Source organism: Cupressus sempervirens, chromosome 9 (genome assembly GCF_028749045.1).
Source record: "Cupressus sempervirens isolate cs-2001-9-10 chromosome 9, ASM2874904v1, whole genome shotgun sequence".
Taxonomy (NCBI): domain Eukaryota; kingdom Viridiplantae; phylum Streptophyta; class Pinopsida; order Cupressales; family Cupressaceae; genus Cupressus; species Cupressus sempervirens.
In genome coordinates this window covers 524,077,816-524,097,304 of record NC_143126.1, presented here as the reverse complement: position 1 = coordinate 524,097,304, position 19,489 = coordinate 524,077,816, and the positions used below count along the sequence as shown (strand labels likewise).

General features: G+C 36.8%; 1 long non-coding RNA gene across 1 annotated transcript in view; it reads left to right on the top strand.

The window, feature by feature from the left end:
* LOC149539656 (uncharacterized) overlaps window positions 1-9,624 on the top strand; it is a 35,043-nt gene extending 25,419 nt beyond the window's left edge. Inside the window, exon 3 of the long non-coding RNA XR_016355930.1 lies at window positions 9,327-9,624. This is a non-coding gene — a long non-coding RNA (uncharacterized LOC149539656). The remainder of the gene's footprint in view (window positions 1-9,326) is intronic.
* The last annotated feature ends 9,865 nt before the right edge of the window (window positions 9,625-19,489 follow it).

Here is a 19,489-nt window from a genome sequence, read left to right as displayed (position 1 = left end):
ACAGAGATATTTGTAGTTGGGTGTTACTGGTACTGCATTATTTGTATCATAAAATTGGACATTATCTAATGAAGTGCATCTCAAATTTTAATAGTATAACAATGTTATGCCGCATTGTCTACTATTAACACATAATTCCTGTCAAGGCTTCCCCTGTGAAAATAAAACTTTCAGATTACTAGAAATATTAGACAAAGCATACTACAGTGGTATCAAAGCAGCGAGCTTGCTGCCTAGTTGGTATTCGTGATTGAATGCATCAATATAATAGAGTCGCATACAGTTTGGATACCGCCACAAATTCCGGAAAGGCAGAACAAAATTAGAGGTTATTGAATACATTCAATGGTTGAAAGAGTTGCAGACCCAGATGAAGAAGCAGATAGAGAAGCAAAGGAAACCTTGGGCGGTCTTAGAGAAAGGCAAAATCATGTTGATGATGTACTGCAACATCTTGTACAGGCTATACAATGGATGAAAACTGGACCTAGAAGACCTCAGAGTCATCATAGTGACACCTTGTGGCATGGGAGTCCCCACTTGTAATGCAAATAGGCTTTCAATGCTCGTGTTTGCTGAACATAATGATGAGATTGAAGTTGTAAATGCTGGAGCTAAAGGAGACATTCTCGATGATGTCATGACTACGTATGTTGAATGGGATTTGTCTCTGGACAATGTCAATGCAATCTTAAGCTTTGTTCAGTATATGAGACAGCAAAGGGAATTAGTGAGAGCAAGACAAGATAGGAGTCCAAGGGCCCCAAGTAGGGAATTCAAACATGCTTGGAACAAGTTTACCTTACCAATATTTGATGCCAGCGGAAAAACTATAGCCAGGGCATGGAATACGGGTACTGCATTATTTGTATCATAAAATTGGACATTATCTAATGAAGTGCATCTCAAATTTTAATAGTATAACAATGTTATGCCGCATTGTCTACTATTAACTCATAATTCATGTCAAGACTTCTCCTGTGAAAATAAAACTTTCAGATTACTAGAAATACTAGACAAAGCATATTACAGTGGTATCAAAGCAGCGAGCTTGCTGCCTAGTTGGTATTCGTGATTGAATGCATCAATATAATAGAGAGTTGCATACAGTTTGGATACCCCCACAAATTCCAGAAAGGCAGAACAAAATTAGAGGTTATTGGAATGCATTCAATGGTGAAAGAGTTGCAAACCCAGATGAAGAAGCAGATAGAGAAGCAAAGGAAACCTTGGGAGGTCATAGAGAAGGGCAAAATCACGTTGATGATGTACTGCAACATCTTGTACAGGCTATACAACGGGTGAACACTGGACCTAAAAGACCTCAGAGTCATCGCAGTGACACCTTGTGGCATGGGAGCCCCCACTTGTAATGCAAATAGGCTTTCAATGCTTGTGTTTGCTGAGCATAATGATGAGATTGAAGTTGTCAATGCTGGAGCTAAAGGAGACATTCTTGATGATGTCATGACTACGTTTGCTGAATGGGATTTGTCTCTGGACAATTTTAATGCAGTCTTAAGCTTTGTTCAGTATACGGGACAGTGAAGGGAATTAGTGAGAGCAAGACAAGATAGGAGTCCAAAGGCCCCTAGTAGGGAATTCAAACATGCTTTGAACAAGTTTACCTTACTAATATTTGATGCCAGCTGAAAAATTATAGCCAGGGTATGGAATACATAAATTAGATACATTTCTTACACTAAAACTTATGTCTAGAATAGAAGCAAATAAGTTTTCTACTATGCATTTGGATGGACCAGCTTGGTGGCACCATGGCTTAGTCGCTTAAGATCATGGCATGAATAATTCTTATGAGGAGTTTAGTAACAAACTAATATGCAGGTTTGATAGGAGAGACAAAGAAGTTTACTACAAGAAGTTAACTGAACTCAAGCATAGTGGAACATTAGATACTTACATCGATGAATTTCAAAGGATATCTATCATGGTCCTTGACATGTTTGAAAATAGGACATTAGAGTGGAACATTAGATACTAACATTGATGAATTTCAAAGGATATCTATCATGTCCCTGACATGTTTGAAAATAGGAGGGTGATGTTGTTTATCGAAGGTTTGAGGGAGAAATTCAAGCAATTTGTCGAAGTGCTGAAGCCAAGTAATCTACAAGATGCAGCACTCAAGATGGCACTTGATTTAGATAGCTCATTTTCAATGGTTCAACCTTCCAAGTTGCCTTTTAAGCAGCCCACGACCAATATGAAATCTTCAAATCAGAATAAGGGTACTCCACCAAAGGCAGATTCTGAGTCAAGGAATGAGCTAATTATGTTTCACATGCAAAGTACCTTGGTCACCAAATCATAGATGCCTGCAAAGTTCATTATATTGAAGTTTCTGATGATGAAAACGAAGGCAATGAATCAGATGACAGCAAGGGGGAAGCCACACACAAGCTGCCCCGAATGAAGACGGTTAAGAAAAAGTTCCAGATCAGCCTCCTACAATTGCCACCCTCTCGGGAGTTTCTATAGGTAGTCTTATTTGACTTAAGGGAGGAGTCAAAGGGCAACAAATGGTTTGTTTAGTGGATAGAGGGACAACACATAACTTCATTAGTACTGCTATAACAACAAAATGAATGTTACATGTGAATGTTGTTCCACATTTCAATGTTAAGATTGCTGGTGGAGATCTTCTCATTGTTTAGGGATGTTCTCAGCTTGAGGTTCGGTTGGGCAGTTACACACTTATTGCAGATTTTTTTGTGATTGAGTTAGGAGGGATGAATGCTATTTTGGGTCTGCAGTGGCCCCAGACTCTTGGCAGGTACACTATAGATCATGATCAGAAACAAATTGAGTTTATGAGGGGAGATCAACAAGTCATACTTTGAGCTATGATTGATAAGGGCCCCAAGATCGTTTCGGCTCACAAGATGGGGTCTATCTTGAGGCATGATGAAAACTAAATATTGATTCTAAATTTGTGAAACATTATATTCAGTACTAGATAGTCACCAAGGAGTTTTTGGTGATATCCCTACTGTATTCCTCCAAACTGGGGATTTGAGCATGTGATAGAGTTGGAAGAGGGTGCAAAGCCACTCATCACTACACCTTATTGACACCCTAGTCATTATAAGGAGATAAAGAAGACTGTTTGGGAGTGACTTGACATGGGGCATATTAGGCTGAGTTCGAGTACATTTGCTTCATCAATGGTTTTGGTTAAGAAAAAGGATGAAACTGTACGAATGTGTATTGACTTACAAGGCCCTTAATAAGAGAACTATTAAGAACAAGTATCCCATCCACATATTGATGAGCTTTTGGCATGATGATAGAGAGTAGACAACAGATTGCTTTATCTCCACTAAATCTATTTAAGATTTTAGACATCGACATCATAATGACATTCATTCAGTACTAGATAGCCAAAAAGGAGTTTTTGGTGATATCCCTCCTGGGATTTGTCCTGACTGGGGATTTAAGCATGTGATAGAGTTGGAAGAGGGTGCAAAGCTAGTTATCACTACACCTTAGGCATTATGAGGAGATAAAGAAGACCATTCGGGAGTTACTTGACATGGGGCTTTGAGTCCGTTTGCTTCATCAATGGTTTTGGTGAAGAAAAAGGATGGAACTCTTTGAACGAGTATTGACTTAGAAGTCCTTAATGAGAGGACTATTAAGAACAGGTATCCCATCCACATATTGATGAGCTTTTGGATCAGCTACATGGGGTTGTTTACTTCTTGAAGATTGGTCTTTGTTTAGGGTACCATCAGATTAGGGTCCGTGAGGAGGATGTACATAAGACAACATTTAGGTGTCATTACACACTATGAGGTTTTGGTGATGCCCTGGGGCTTTGAGTCCGTTTGCTTCATCAATGGTTTTGGTGAAGAAAAAGGATGGAACTCTTTGAACGAGTATTGACTTAGAAGTCCTTAATGAGAGGACTATTAAGAACAGGTATCCCATCCACATATTGATGAGCTTTTGGATCAGCTACATGGGGTTGTTTACTTCTTGAAGATTGGTCTTTGTTTAGGGTACCATCAGATTAGGGTCCGTGAGGAGGATGTACATGAGACAACATTTAGGTGTCATTACACACTATGAGGTTTTGGTGATGCCCTTTGAACTCACCAACACACTTGCTACATTTCAATCATGCATGAACCATATATTTAATAAGCAGTTGCACAAGTTTGAGTTGGTATTCTTTGATGACATTCTAATTTTTAGCAAAACATGGGAGGAGCATTTACAACATTTGGATGAGATTTTGAGTATCATGGAGCATTATTCACTATTTGCTAAAGAATACAAATACAAGTTTGGGTTGACAGAGATCCCATACCTCAAACATGTTATTGGAGCTAATCGGGTCAAGGTTCACCGAGAAAAGGTACAGGCTATACTAGACTGTCCATCACTAAAGAATGTATCAGTCTTGAGAGGATTCCTTGGATTGTGTTCGTATTACTGGAGGTTTGTCAAGGGGTTTTCTCAACTTGTAGCACCACTCACAAACCTCACAAAATTGGGTGCTTTTAGGTGGTCTATAGATTTGGAGATGATATTTGATAAGGTCAAACAGGTGATGAGTACATGCCTAGTCCTATCATTACTAGATTTCACTAGGCCATTTATTTTGGAGTGTGATGCCTCAAGTGACAGAATAGGGGTGATAATGATGCATAATAGACATCCTATTGTGTATGAGAGCAGGAAATTGAAATATCACAAAAACTTATATTCCACCTATGATAAGTAGATGCTAGCTATAATGCACGCTCTAGCTAAATTTAAGGAGTACTTGGTGGGTGAACGTTTTGTAGTAAGGATAGTAAGGATTGATCATAACAACTTGCGCTTCTTGGCACAAAAGGAGTTGAAGGAAAGACAACAACATGGATCAACAAGATTCAAGCCTACAATTTTGATATTGCGCTTTCTTGGAGACGAGCCAATGCTACTTGTACCGTTATTTCAGAGATTTCAGCTGATTGAAAGTTTCAACTGTTAGTTAAATATTCTAAAAACACCTTTGCATGTGAGGTTTTGGATGGGTAGATTTAGGATGACAAGTACAGGGTTATAGATGATATTGTTTACTACAAAAACATAATTTACTTGGTCCGTGAATCCAAATTGGAGCATATTATGCATGCCATTCACGATAACCAGATAGAAGGCCATCCTAGGTAACTACAAGCCCATGCAAGAGAGGTTCACTTGGAAGGGTCTTAAGAGCGATATCCTCCATCATGTCAAGGGGTGTTTGACCTGTCAACAAAACAAGTCAAAGCATTTACACCTAGTTGGTTTAATGCAACCCCTATCGATTGCTGAGCACAGGCGGGAGAGTATATCCATGGATTTCATCACAGGGCTTCTGAGGGTGCAGGGTAAAGACAATATTTTTTGTGGTTGTAGACAGATTGACAAAGTACGATCATTTCTTCGTAGTGGTAGTTGAGTGGACAACTTCATAGATAGCAACACTATTCTTCAGGAAAGTCTTCTGACTACACGGTCTACTGATGACCATCGTCAGTGACAGGGACAATAAGTTCCTTAGCATGTTTTAGTAGGACCTTTGTAGACAAGTAGGGACAAAGTTGACATCCAACACCAATCACCACATCCAGACAAACGAAGATAGTAAATAAGTGGATTGAGGGGTACCTCTATAATTACATTTTTGGGTAGCAGTGAGTGTGGGTTCTATTATCTCCAAAATCTACACCCTAATTTGCTTTAAGTCTTAAAACTCTCAGCGATTTTGGAGAAACATTGGATCAACCAAAAGTTGTGGGTAACCTATGACCTGGTTGAACCTTCGGATACTAGGCCGGTTCCTATATGATATATCTAATACCTTACTTGTACTAATGGAGACATGAAAAACTTATATGGAAAAGGGTAAAAAGACAACCTTGAACATAAAAAGCTTAAAAGATTAAAATAAGGTGATACACCAAGATTGATAACACAAAGCACTGTTATACCTGAAACACAATGAAAATTTTTAACAGATAATCACAAAACCCTTGCTTGAAGATCTCCTAATTCATATCAATATTTGAAGAGAAGGTTTATAAACTTGAAAATATACGAAAGGAAACTAATCACAATCAAATATATCAATAATGGAAACACAACTCAAAACCAATGAAACAGATATCAGATAAGGAAGATGCAAGACAAGATATAATTTAGAAGGTCTATCAACAAAAACACAATTGAATAACGTCAATCACCTTAAAGCATACAACCAAATCTTTCACTCCAAAGCTGATTCCAATGAAAACTTTATTCCATTCAAAGGCCCATATAACAATATATTTGCATAAAAGCGCAGAATAATTGAAGAAACAGGTACCAAGGACAAAATCACATAAGCATCCCTCTTCCCTCAAAATTTGAACCCCTTCTTGAAAAATAAGAGAGGTATATAACAACAATACCATCTGCATAATATCAGGAAGTTTGGGTCGAAATTAACTCATTATTAAGAACCTCTAAAAACTCCAAAAATATGTCCCGCCTATCTCAAACTGAGCCTTCACCATCCATGCATAAGAAAAGTCTAAAAAAGACTTCAAAACTACCACAAATAACTCCATAATACACTCCAAACTCCTTAGTCTGAACTAGGCCTCCAAAAATATCAACTGAGACTGCTCCTTCAAATTTGGCATTAAAAAATATTAACACCCTGTCAACTGCTTAGTTCAACTTAAAATTACAATGCAAAGTCCCTTTTTAAAAACAAACTCTCCCTATTTGATTTATTATTTATTGCATTTTATAATTATTATTATCTACTAGTTGATTTATAAATTATCAACTAAAGATAAATAATATTATTTACAATTTAATGGAATGCAATGAATAATAATAAGTTTTTTTAAAATAATAACATAGACACATAAGAGATCAAGTCTATATTATTATTTTAATAACTTGCATATAAAAATGACTCCTTACATGCATGGACCCGAAAACTTCCTAAATTGCAATTAAGGAATTCATAAAGGGAAGTCGAGAGTTTTATTTTGTTATTTGGTGTTTTGAGAGCATGTGCAAGCAAAACACAATAGGGTTATTGTGAACCCTAGCTGCCATGGAGGCCCAGACCTGCGATTTTCTTGCTGTTAGACACTATTTTCTGGTGTATCCTGCTGTTCTTAGACGCTTGGAAGATTTCTCAGATTCGTGGCGTGAAAAAATGGAAGTTTATTTGAGAAGCCGATTGGTGTCTGCTGCTACTTGGAAGCCGAATCCGTTCTTCTTACATTTTATCTTTCCCAGCTGGGTTTGGCTCCATATTTGATGTTCTCTTTGGCTGCCATAAAGCTCCCATGCGGATTTTTCATGAAACATGGCGATTATTTGAAAACGCCAACTGTTGCTGCTATTTGAAAGCAATAACATGGGTTTCTTCTCATGTGAGTGATTTTACTCTTCTTTGTTTGGACGCGTGAACTTCCTTTCTTCATGGGTATGAGAAAAAATGATGCTAGCTGGTTATTTGTTTAATTATTTGAAGACGTATCTGCTCTCTTGCTGCTGTTATAAGAAACTGGACGCCATTTTAATTCAGATCTGTGATTTTCTTGGGTTCTTTGGAAATCATTCACCAAGTTTTTATGAGGGTTTTTAATTGCTGAAAGTTGTAATATCTGGGCGCCATATTTACTTCAGACCTGTGATTTTCTTGGCAATGAAATTGATACTACAGTAGTACTATTCTTTTTTCATCAGTTAATTGTTGCAATGCAGCTGTATTTCCTCCATGCTGGGTTCTTTTGGACGTTTGTAAATTTAGGGCTTCTTCCTCCATTTTTCCCTAATTCTGGTTGTGAATTTTGAGTATGTGAAACCCATGAATCTATTCTGTTTGCTTTTTTGCTGAAAGTAACTCATTCATACCAGATTTTTATGAGGGTTGTTTGCTGTATATGAGTTTTTTAGCTGTTTGAAAAATACCCATGTAAATATATACTAGCCTGTCAGCAACATTGTTCGTTTCCTTTAGAAGATGTATCTGATCTCTTAGTAGTTTCTTACTGCTGTTATAAAATCTGAGCACCCCTTTTTTATTCCAGACCTGTGATTTTATTCTGAAAGTAGCATACTTCTTTTGTGATATCAAATGGCTTCCTTTTTCCCTCATGTTCGTCTGTAGTATTTATAATTTCAGATATGCACAATGTGGACTACTAAGCAAGATATTGTTGACCCTGCTGTAGCATATCAGAATTACATAGAGATATATGCTCCTGAACTATTTCAATGCTGGAACTTTCATTTCATTCTCACTTTTGCTGGTTGTTTGTTGAGATAGTAACACACCTTCACAACACATAGGTCTATCACACACATATTGTTGTTCAAGTGAACTAATACATGACTTTCTCACATGAATATATCTCAGTCCTGTCACCTTTTAAGTGCTTTCATTTCCAGCATTACCTGAGACTCATGAATATATTCCTCTAAAATTTGTGTAATCTGATGTTGTTCGGAGCTGCTTGGAAATGGTCTCACACATTTCTTCCTTTTTTGCACTTTTCCACCTTGTAATTGCTAAATTGTTCTGAAATGACACTTCTATTACGATGACTGAAGTGATAAACAAAATGCTGATAACACCTTCATCAGTACCATTTTTGCATCTTCATATTGCTTCTTGCTACTGCATCATACTAATTATAGGTTGTGCTTTCCTTCACCCCTGAATGTATTGCTTGCCCATTGTCTTCATTTGGGAATGATGCTTAGATTGCTCACTCTACTTTGTAGTCCGAACTTGTGCTTTTCGTGCAAGAATTAATGTTTTTGCTGCTCTTGCTGTTTATCTCCTCTTGCTGTTTATCTTGAGTGTACATGCAATTCTTGACATCCTTTTGTTGCTCTTACACATGTTAAAGCAAAAGGTTTCATAACTAATATAGTTTGTCCCTTTAATGCTCTTTGATACTTTGACATTTGTAATAAAAGAAAATCACAGATAAAAGGTTTCATATTAAGATATGTCCCTTTGATATCCATGTACAATTGGTTTCCATTGCAAATGTTCATTAATGGCTTTGATGCTTTCATTTTCTGTCCTATGCAAGTGCTATCTTGTTTTCACTAGTCATTACAAGTAAAAGGTTTCAAATCAAAAATGAATTGTCCCTTTAATACTTTTATTTTTTGTGATTGGCTTCTCTATCTGCTGATGTATGTCTGTATCTTGTTGAGATGAATAGCGTGTAGGATGATGAATGTGAGATGAAGTGAGTTATCAGCATTGCTTAGATCCATTGGATCTAACCTATTCTCTTTTGTGGATGCAGGAATTGGAAGCATGGAAAGGGCGAGATCCAGAACAACAAAAACATGGATATGGATGGATGCCACTCCTCCAGTCATTACAAGCAATGACTGGTGCCCATGACCTTTTTCTCCTTTTACTCCTCTTTCATGTTACTGATTTCAGTAGAGTACAGATGTATATCAGCACATAGGGACTACTCTTACAGTCCAGTGTGTGGGAGAAATTTACTTTCAACATTTTATTTCTATCATAATTTGTTCCATCATATAAACATTGTATATTGTTTCAATATGGATAAAATGCTTTCTTTTAATGCATTTCTGAGTATTACTTGAAATTAATAAGCATGTATGTTTTCCTCCATTTGAACATGTGTGAAAATAGAGCAACAGGTTCAATGGTTGTATTTGAGTGAATACTGCTACAATTCCACCTACCATATGACCAATGACATGTCCCCTTTCATAGTACTTTATGGGTACAAAGTTTTATCTTTTGTGGATTTAGCTTTGACAGGTTGTTAGGCACCATTGGCCAAGGATTGGTTGCAGGAGCAACATGATATCTTATCAGCTCTTAAGGAGAATATGCAACCAGCTTAGATTCAGCAAAAGAGTTTTTCTAAACTATCACCGAACTGAGAGAGCTTTTGTAGTTGGGGAGATTGTATTTCTAGGACTCCAACCCTACAGACTGAGTTCACTAAAGAGTGGGTCCGAGAAACTCAGGCCTAGATTTTGTGGACCCTACAAGAAAAATTGGAGAAGCAACTTACGAGTTCGAACTGCCAGTATCTGGTTAGATGGGCTAGTTTACTAATTGAAGATGTGATGTGGGAAAGTTAACAGATTCTCCAACATCGAGTGCTTTTATCGCTTGGGGACAAGCCATCCCGGGAAGGGAGGACTGTCATGTGCCCTCTCATCAACTAAGCTCAAGTCTTAAACTTAGCCTATCTTTTCACCTCGGCAAGCCTTAGTCATTACACTATGGGTGGAAAGTGGGAAAAGATAATTAATTTTTAATCTCCACCTTAACTGTAAGACCCTACCTCAGTTCAAACCTTTGGTGGTGGCCACTATTTGACATGGTATTTCTAGGATTCCAACCCTACAGACCGAGTTCACTAAAGAGGAGTGGGTTCGAGAAACTTAGGCCTAGATGTTGTCGACCCTACAAGAAAAATTGGAGAAGCAAATTACGAGTTGGAACTGTCATCAGATAGCCGATTCACAATGTCTTTCATGTTTCTTGCCTCAAAAAGGCACTTGGACAACATTTTACTTGTCTAACCGGGGTTACTTCCACTTGATGAGGAAGGGAAGTTGGAGAAGGTGCCTGCTGAAGTTCTTGACACAAGAGAAAAGTAGTTAAGGAACAGAGGCATCATAGAGGATCTGGTTAGATGGGCTAGTTTACTCATTGAAGATGTGATGTGGGAAAGTTAATAGATTCTCCAACACCGAGTGCTTTTATCGCTTGGGTACAAGCAATCCCACGAAGGGAGGACTTTCATGTGGCCTCCCATCAACTAAGGTCAAGTCTTATACGTAGCCTATCTTTTCACCTCGACAGGCCTTAGTCATATAACTATGGGTGTTACAGGGGTGGAAAGTGGGAAAAGATTATTAATTTTTAATCTCCACCTTAACTGTAAGACCTTACTTCAATTCAAACCTTTGGTGGTGGCCACTATTTGACATGTCACTATTTGATGTGGCAATTAAGTTGCTGATTGCTTCCTTCTTGGTAGCCACCTCATCGATAGATATGTTGGTTATGTTATAATGCTTATGAGGTTGCCAACATGATGGGCTAAAATGTAATGTTTCTTTCGCATTGCTGGTTATCGAGAGCCTTTTTGGGATGTATCGCAGAGGACAGGAGCACATACAAAACTCTAAACATTCTCTCTTTGCAAAGGTAAACAGTATTTTTATGAAGGATGAAATCCCTTCTATTACTCTGAATAGGACGTCATCCCTATTTGATTGTTCTTGTTTTCAAATTCACTCCACCTGTGTATCCACACAGAGTACCAAATCATAGGTTGGAATCCACGTTGGAAGCTGTTGAACGCTGGGGTTTGCATCTCATTGTTTGGTCATATTCAAGTCTATAAGGAGGACCGGACACAAGCTGTCTATGCCAGTGTGTGGATTCAAGGAAAAACGAGAATTGCATGAACTGATGCCTTCTCTATCAGGACCCTGCAATTGATAAAAAATGAAGGTGCAAATAGTCTTGATCACCAACAGGTGGTTAGGAAGCCAACTCGACCATTTAGACTGCTCCCTAAGTGTTGAACTCATACCTTGAAAGCATACCTCAAACCATCCAGTTCCAGCCTTTGAATGGTATTTATAAGTCACTTTATCTAAGCTGTTGTTTTTTGTTTATTTACAAACTCAATACCTTTGGGTGTTAAGTGACGATGATATCTAAGGTCTGACTCTAAGCTAGATTGACATCACCCCTATTTGATTGTTCCTATTTTCAAATTCACGTCACCCGTGTATCCACACAGAGTGCCAAAACACAGGTTGTAATCCACATTGGAAGCTGTGCAACGCTGGGGTTTGCATCTCACTGTTCGGTCATATTCGAGTCTATAAGGAGGACTGGACACAAGCTGTCTGTGCCAGGATGTGTATTCAAGGGAAAATGGGAATTGCATGAACTGATGCTTTCTTTCTCAGGAGCCCGTAATTGATAAAAAATGAAGGTGGAAGTTTGCAGTCTTTGATCAACCAACAGGGGGTTAGGAAGCCAACTTGACCATTTACACTGCTCCCTGAGTGTTGAATGCATACGTCAAACCATCCAGTTCCAGCATTTGAATGGTATCTATAAGTGACTTTATCTAAGCTGTTGTTATTTGGTTGTTTACAAAATACCTTAGCGTGTTGAGTGACGATGATATCTAAGGTCTAAATCTGAGCTAGATAGACATATTTGTAGTTGGTTGTTACTGGTACTGCATTATCTGTCATCATAAAACTGAACATTATCCAATGAAGTGCAATCTCAGATTTTGATAGTTTAACAATGTTATGCCACATTGTCTGCTATTAATTCACAATTCATGTCAAGACTTCTCCTGCTGTGAAAATGAAACTTTCAGATTACCAAAAATATTAGACAAAGCATATTACAAAGTGCATAGATGTTATAAGGAACAAACAATGAGACAAAATCTGATCGTTTTTTCCATGCCCTTGATGCTGGTATGTCAATTAGGCCATCTATCCAGCTAAAGTGATGAATCTTCCAGTTTGGCTACTGCAACACTGTCTATAGTGGTCATTCGTATTTCTCATGCACTCATCTTTAATAAAACTCTCACTAGACAAGGCCAACCTCCATTTCTATAAGCCAATCATTGACGATTGTCACAGCCTCAGGAGAGTGACTACGCTTCCCGACTGAGAACCAAAATTTGTGACTCCTAATTGTCCATCATATCCATTATAATGCAAAACAATTAGAGATGCATCTGGATTCCGCCTTTCAACTAGTTAGTTACTTCAAACAGATTCAGGAATACGATCCAACAAAAAGTCTAAGCTATGCCGGTCAACCCAGGATTACACGTGATTGAAATCTAGGACGATCCCACACTTTCCAATGGTAAGAATCTGTCTTTCTCAATTTTACAAGTGTGATTCTTGGGTATGCCCTACTGGGAGAAGTTCCTAAAAGGGAAAATGAGCAAGGGGTTCCTAAAAACAACTCTGTCCATGCCGGGGCAATTCTACCATCATCTATGTTCATAACAAATTCTTGTGTGTCCATTCCACTCAATAATGTAAGGACTAAAGGAACTACGTGAATCTTCATCTTATAACTAGCAAACACAACCTTTTACCGTCCATTCAGGTTGCTCAAAATATCTTCAATTGTTTGTTTACCCAATGTCGTCGCTGCCCTTGCGTAGGAAAGCATTGATCTCTTCATTCTTATGGTTTTCTTCTTGGCCTCATATCTCCAGTTCAAACCTCTTCAATAATAGGTGGCCCCAGATCTCCACAATAAAGAACAGTCAGTGGTGATAGTGAGACTGCAATGCAATGTCATCGTAGGTTCAGCCATTACAAAATAGATAGGAGAGAATGGTGAGCGCTTCAAAACCTCAACAATTATAGGTAAAGAACAATGAAACATGTGCAAAGCCAACCCTTCAAGACTCAACACAAAGAGAATGTATGATGGAACAATTGACAGTTGTCGTCCATGTTACCAAATTCTTATCGGTTGGAAAAGAGGATTTAAGCTTGTAAAAAAAAAATAATTCTGAAGGTCAGCAGTGACTGGCTGCAAATTGAAACGGAGCAAAACCGAAGAAAAAATATCGTCTAACATTTGGAATGCTTCAATTGCTCGTAATATCTTGTCGAGGAATGTAATGTGGCAACATAATGCGACAACTTGTATGAGCAAACACTTCTCTCTCTTCTCCATGGTAATGTCAAATCTATTAGGCCTTGCCATGAGCAGTTTTGTGTATGAAATACTTATTGGTACCCATGATTGATAGCATGTGAGCAATGATGCCCAATGGCAACTTTGCCTCCGCCCATAAAAATTCAACTTCATTGCGTCCTTTGAGCCACCACTATCATCTTTCTCTTGCAGCCCATCTGAGACCTTTCTAGGGCATTTACTAGAGATCTGCTTAAACCCGAATAAAAATCAGGCGAGTGAGTCAGTGGATATAAAACAGAATAGCGATGCCAATCCAGCAAAACTTAAAACAGCTTCTCAAAACATTGATACTCTTATATTGGTGGTGTAACCTAGCTCTGATACCATGTTAAATTCAGCCCAAATATTAAGAACAACAACAATATGGAATAACAAAATAGATGCAAGATAGATATAGAGACACAAAATTATCCTAGGAAAATACTTTCAAATGAAGGGAAAGCCACACCAACACCAAAAATATCTCTTTTATTGATCATAAATATTCAAGCGTACAATGCTTTTTGCTTGATGTGATATATATAACAAATAAAGCGACTTCACTTTACAATTGAAGGTTGTTGAAGTATAGCATCAGTCGAAGTGATATACTCATTACATTGAGTATTTGTATTCATGATTTATATGAACATTGTTTTACGTCTCATATTACTGATAAGAATGTGTGTGTGTGTGTATGTGTGTGTGTGTGTGTCCATGACTTACATAAGCTACGAGAGAGGACTTTGTTGTAGCCTCTGTTGGATTGATTTTATTGAAGCTGCCTCATTGATGATATATTGTCCAAGATAAGTATCTTATATATATAATATATATTATATATTATGCATCATATATATATATATATATATATATGATATATGCAATATATAATGTATTATATATTATGCATTATATATTATTATAGAATAATATAATAATATAATACTATGTTACATATATGGTTAATATATTAATATTATATATATGTTAAAGGTGAGTTATACATATAGTTATTTATAAACTAAATGGTGATTAACTATAGAGACATGTCTCCTCTCATATTTATATGAAATCCAAATTTGCATTTGGAAATCATCAATTACAATAGCCATGATTATACATTTGCAGAAACAATCTTAGTTACTTTAAGAAAGGTCTCTTCAAATTCCAAATACATTCATGCCTCAATGCATGTCATACAACACGTCTCTATATTTAATAATATCTCAATTATTATCACAATTATAATCACAAATGTCCTCTTCTGCTCAAGGTGACCATAGCGGTTTTAACAATATTTCTAGAGAACAAAGATAAAGATCTCTATTACAGCTTCAATCTTCAACAATAAATATCTTAAAACATTTAAGTAAATTTGGTTGCACTCTCAACTAATACTATAATCACAAATGTCCTCTTTTGCTCAAGGTGACCATATCGGTTATAATGACAATATTTCTAGAAAACAGAGATAAAGGTCTCTATCGCAGCTTTAGTCTTCAACAACGAATATTATAAACACGAACCTTTACATAAATTTGGTTGCACTCTCAACTAATGCAATCTTCTGAGTTTGATTCTAGATCGAAAGAAGAGTTCATATGCAAATATTGTGTGTACCTCAGATGAATTTGATTGTACCCTGAATTTTAGATGCATGGAAACTTGATTAGCAACCTAAAAAAAATGAAGCACCATGGATTGACCAAACCTTAATTATAGTCAGTGACTTGATTGTAAATTACAGAATAAATATCCCACTTCAAAGAATCTTGGTAAATTTGATAGGAAATTCAGCATATTAAATATCATAATCACAAATCATTGGCTAAATTTGTGTGCACCCTCAACTAATACAATCTGGTGAATTTCATTCTATTTCAGAAAGAAGAGTTCAGATGCAATTATTGAATGGGATTCAGACGAATTTGATTGTTCACTGAATTTCAGATGCATGGAAATTTTATTGTTTTCTGAATAAGTGAGGCAGGGAGTATATGACTATGTATGCCCAATAGAGTAGGGCTGGGGAATTAAACCATAATCACAATAGAGAAGGGTTTGGTGCAGGTATTTGGTAGTAATTCAATTGTGCCCTAAACAGTTCAGCACAAGTGGATTTGGACATTCACTAAACAATGACGAACCCCAAGTTCTAGTATAGCTTCATTGGAAGAGGAGGGGTTTCGTTCATGAAAGTGGTAAATACATTTAATAAATCTTTCAACAGATCTAAAAGTCTTAAGAACATAATAGAGAACCATTGGACATTATCAAAGGCGGGGATTTAGACATCTCGCCTATACATGAACTTCCTGTATCTCAAATTTTGAATCTCCGCAAACATTGATCAATGAATTGTTTGCACAATATAAACAAAAGCAATGCGAATTTCTGTGCATGTATGTATGCTCAATAGAGGAGGGCATGCAAATTAAATCGTAATTACAGTAGAGAAGGGTTGGTGCAGGTATTAGGTAGAAATTCTACCGTGCCCTAAACAATGCAGCACAAGTTTCACTAAACAATGACAAACCCCAACTCCTAGATTATAGCAATGTGTGGAAATGCCACAACAAGACACAAAATTTTCATGTTTTACACAGGTCAAAATGACTAATTCAGTGCATATCAATCAGTGAATCAAACAATCTGTCAAGAAAAGATCAATTCAGCAAAATTATTATACTAGCAATCAAATTGTCCCCAATTAGTCCACAGCTTAGATTTAGAAATTAATCATCATATGTCTATCATACCAATCAGTTCACCATTCAAACATTGATCATGTATCTGTCATCCTTTGAAACTCACATTCATCCATTCAATCATGGGTTATGAGAAAGAAATCTAAAAGACAGAAGACCAAATAATTTAGACCATTATCATTTGGTATATATTACTTTACAAGTATTCTTTATGTTTATTCTTACCTGGTCTTTGTGTGCATCTTAGACTTATCATAATAAGTAATATAATGTGTAGACATTCCTACAAACTTATATGCCATCTGTATATCAGTGATCTAATATGTATTTATAGCTATACGATAGAAAAGTATGGAAAAGATGTTATGTTCCTAACTATTGTTATCAATAATGGTAAGGAAAGTGAGGTAATTACTTGTGGGATAACGGTGACGGGGTCACCCTCTAAGCATCTCATCTCATGGTTGTGATCAAGGAGGCTCCATTCTACCAAAGGGGGGAAAGTGGACTACCTTTGGGCTTAGGAAGGATCAACTTTCGGGGTACCCCATCTGTATATCAATGATCTCATATGCATTTATTGCCATCTGATATAAACGTATGTAAAAGATGTTATTGTAATCGATAATGGTAAGGAAAGTGAGGTAATTACTAGTGGGAGAACGGTGATGAGGTTACCTTCTAAGCATCTCACCTAATGGTTGCAATCAAGAAGGCTCCATTGGGCCAAATGGGGGAAAGTAGACTTCCTTTGGTCTTAGGAAGGATAGACTTTTGGGGCACCCCATCTATATATCAATGATCTAGTATGCATTTATTGCTATCAATGATCTAATATGCATTTATCGCTATCTAATTTAAAAGTATGTAAAAGATGTTATGTTGCTGACTTTTTAAATTAATAATGGTAAGGAAAGTTAGGTAATTACTGGTGGGAGAATGGTGATGGAGTCACCTTCTAAGCATCTCACATTTTGGTTGTGGTTAGGAGGGTCCATTGGGCCGAACAGGGGATAAGTTGACTGCCTTTGGGCTTAGGAAGAATCGACTTTTCAGGCACACTGCTGTGAATGATCCCCTCAGTCTTACTGTGGTAAATAGATGTTCAATCATTTGAAGTCAAGCTAGGAGTGGTGAGATGAAGGAGAATGATGATATGACCCTATCCTAGGTGGCCCACCTCATATGTATTGCATGGGCCACATGAGGCCAAGGGGGATGGTATATCTACTGTGGGGGCACCTTATCAAATCACCCTACGTTAGGCTTACGCACCTTATGAAATCACCCTACGTTAGGCTTCTATGGTTAATGTTAATTTTAGCAATCTAATAAGTTGAAAAAGTGAACTATGCAACATGATAATAAATAATAAACCCCTTACTGTGTTGCAGGGCTTCAATTAAAGTGAGGCATCTCTTAAACCCTAATTTTTTGACAAATACCGTGATCTATTTTTTGACAAATACTGTGATCTAGGGAAAGATTTGGATAATCATAATTTGGGGACATATTTAGTCTCGTCCCTGTGATCATTACTCATATACAGATGATTATTTAGTTTAGGATCTTCTCTTTTTTTATTTTTAATTGGAACAGTAAAGTTGTTTCATTGACATTGACTCTGAAGAATTGGCTTAGATGTTGATAATTATGTTTGAGCAGAATTCGAATCACTGAGTTTTGGAATTTTGTTAATCAAATATTCTTTATGATCCATTAACCTTAGAATGACGATTTTGTCAAAACTTGGTGCCCAATTTAGCTGCTTAAAGCTTACACTAGGCTAGAGAGGGAGATGTTCACTCATTATTGACTATGTGTTTCTAGTCATTTCTTTAGTATTAATAACTTCTTAGGTCTCAGGTTAACACTAGATATGCTAATTAACATCTTATCATTTCAGGGCATGGGACCATTTAACATCCACATATGTTTGTAGTCAGGGGGCTTGAATTTTACATGGTTTATCATGAAGAACTTGTGTGCCACAATGAATGGTTAATATCATCTCTAATCGATTCAATGCTATTCACCATTCATGCTTTATCATAGAGAACTTGTATGTCACAATGAAATAGTTAATTTCATCTTTATTCGATCCAACATTATACCCTATTTGAGCTTCATTTTTGAAGCAGAATATTTAACTTTCCTAGCTTGGCTTCAATTTTTATGGACTGCTGAATCCAACTATTTCTTGTGAGTTGTCATTTGTGTTGGTGCCAAAACAAAGGGTACATATATACAATTATAGACTTGTGCACATTTACATATTGAATGTGTTTGCAGTTTATAAATAATCTTTCTAATCCTTTCATGCCAATGTTCTATTTTAATGGGGTTTATGATGAATCTTCCAGTTTGGCTACTGCCACACTGTCTATAGTGGTCTTTCCTATTTCTCGTGCATTCATCTTAATAACACTCTGTTGATTGATGGTTTTTCTAAATTCTGTGTTCTTTTCCTGTTACTAGTAAGATAAGTGATTGTTTAGTTTGTATGACTGGATGATTTATCCATTCTAGGGGTCATGAAAGTGTTAACCATTATGGCCCAACCTATTGTGCATAATGTTATGATCTGAAATTGTTAAAGACATTGGGGGTTTCTTGGTGGATTCCTGGGCTAAAACAGAGGCAGAGTCATAAGGTATTGATTGGCATTTGGTAAACTATTATCTTGAAGAAGAAGAGTTTGAAAAATTAAGAGGTCAATCTATTTTCAAAGTAGAACTAGTGTAGAGTAAACAAAGAAGCTTGCACCCAAAAGAGGGGAGTCTATACAATTTATTTAAATGAGTGAAGGGTTCTATCGTGAAAAATACTAATACCAAACTAGCCTTGCGATTAGTTAACGCTTTTCTATAGTTGAGGTTTTTTGTTTCTTTTCTAAAGATGAGGTTCCAAATGTGTACCATGTTTTTATACATTTTTTATTCCTCAATAATCATTTGTGATTTCCAAGCTCTGCGACTTTGCCCTCTTCAGAGATTTCAATACAAGC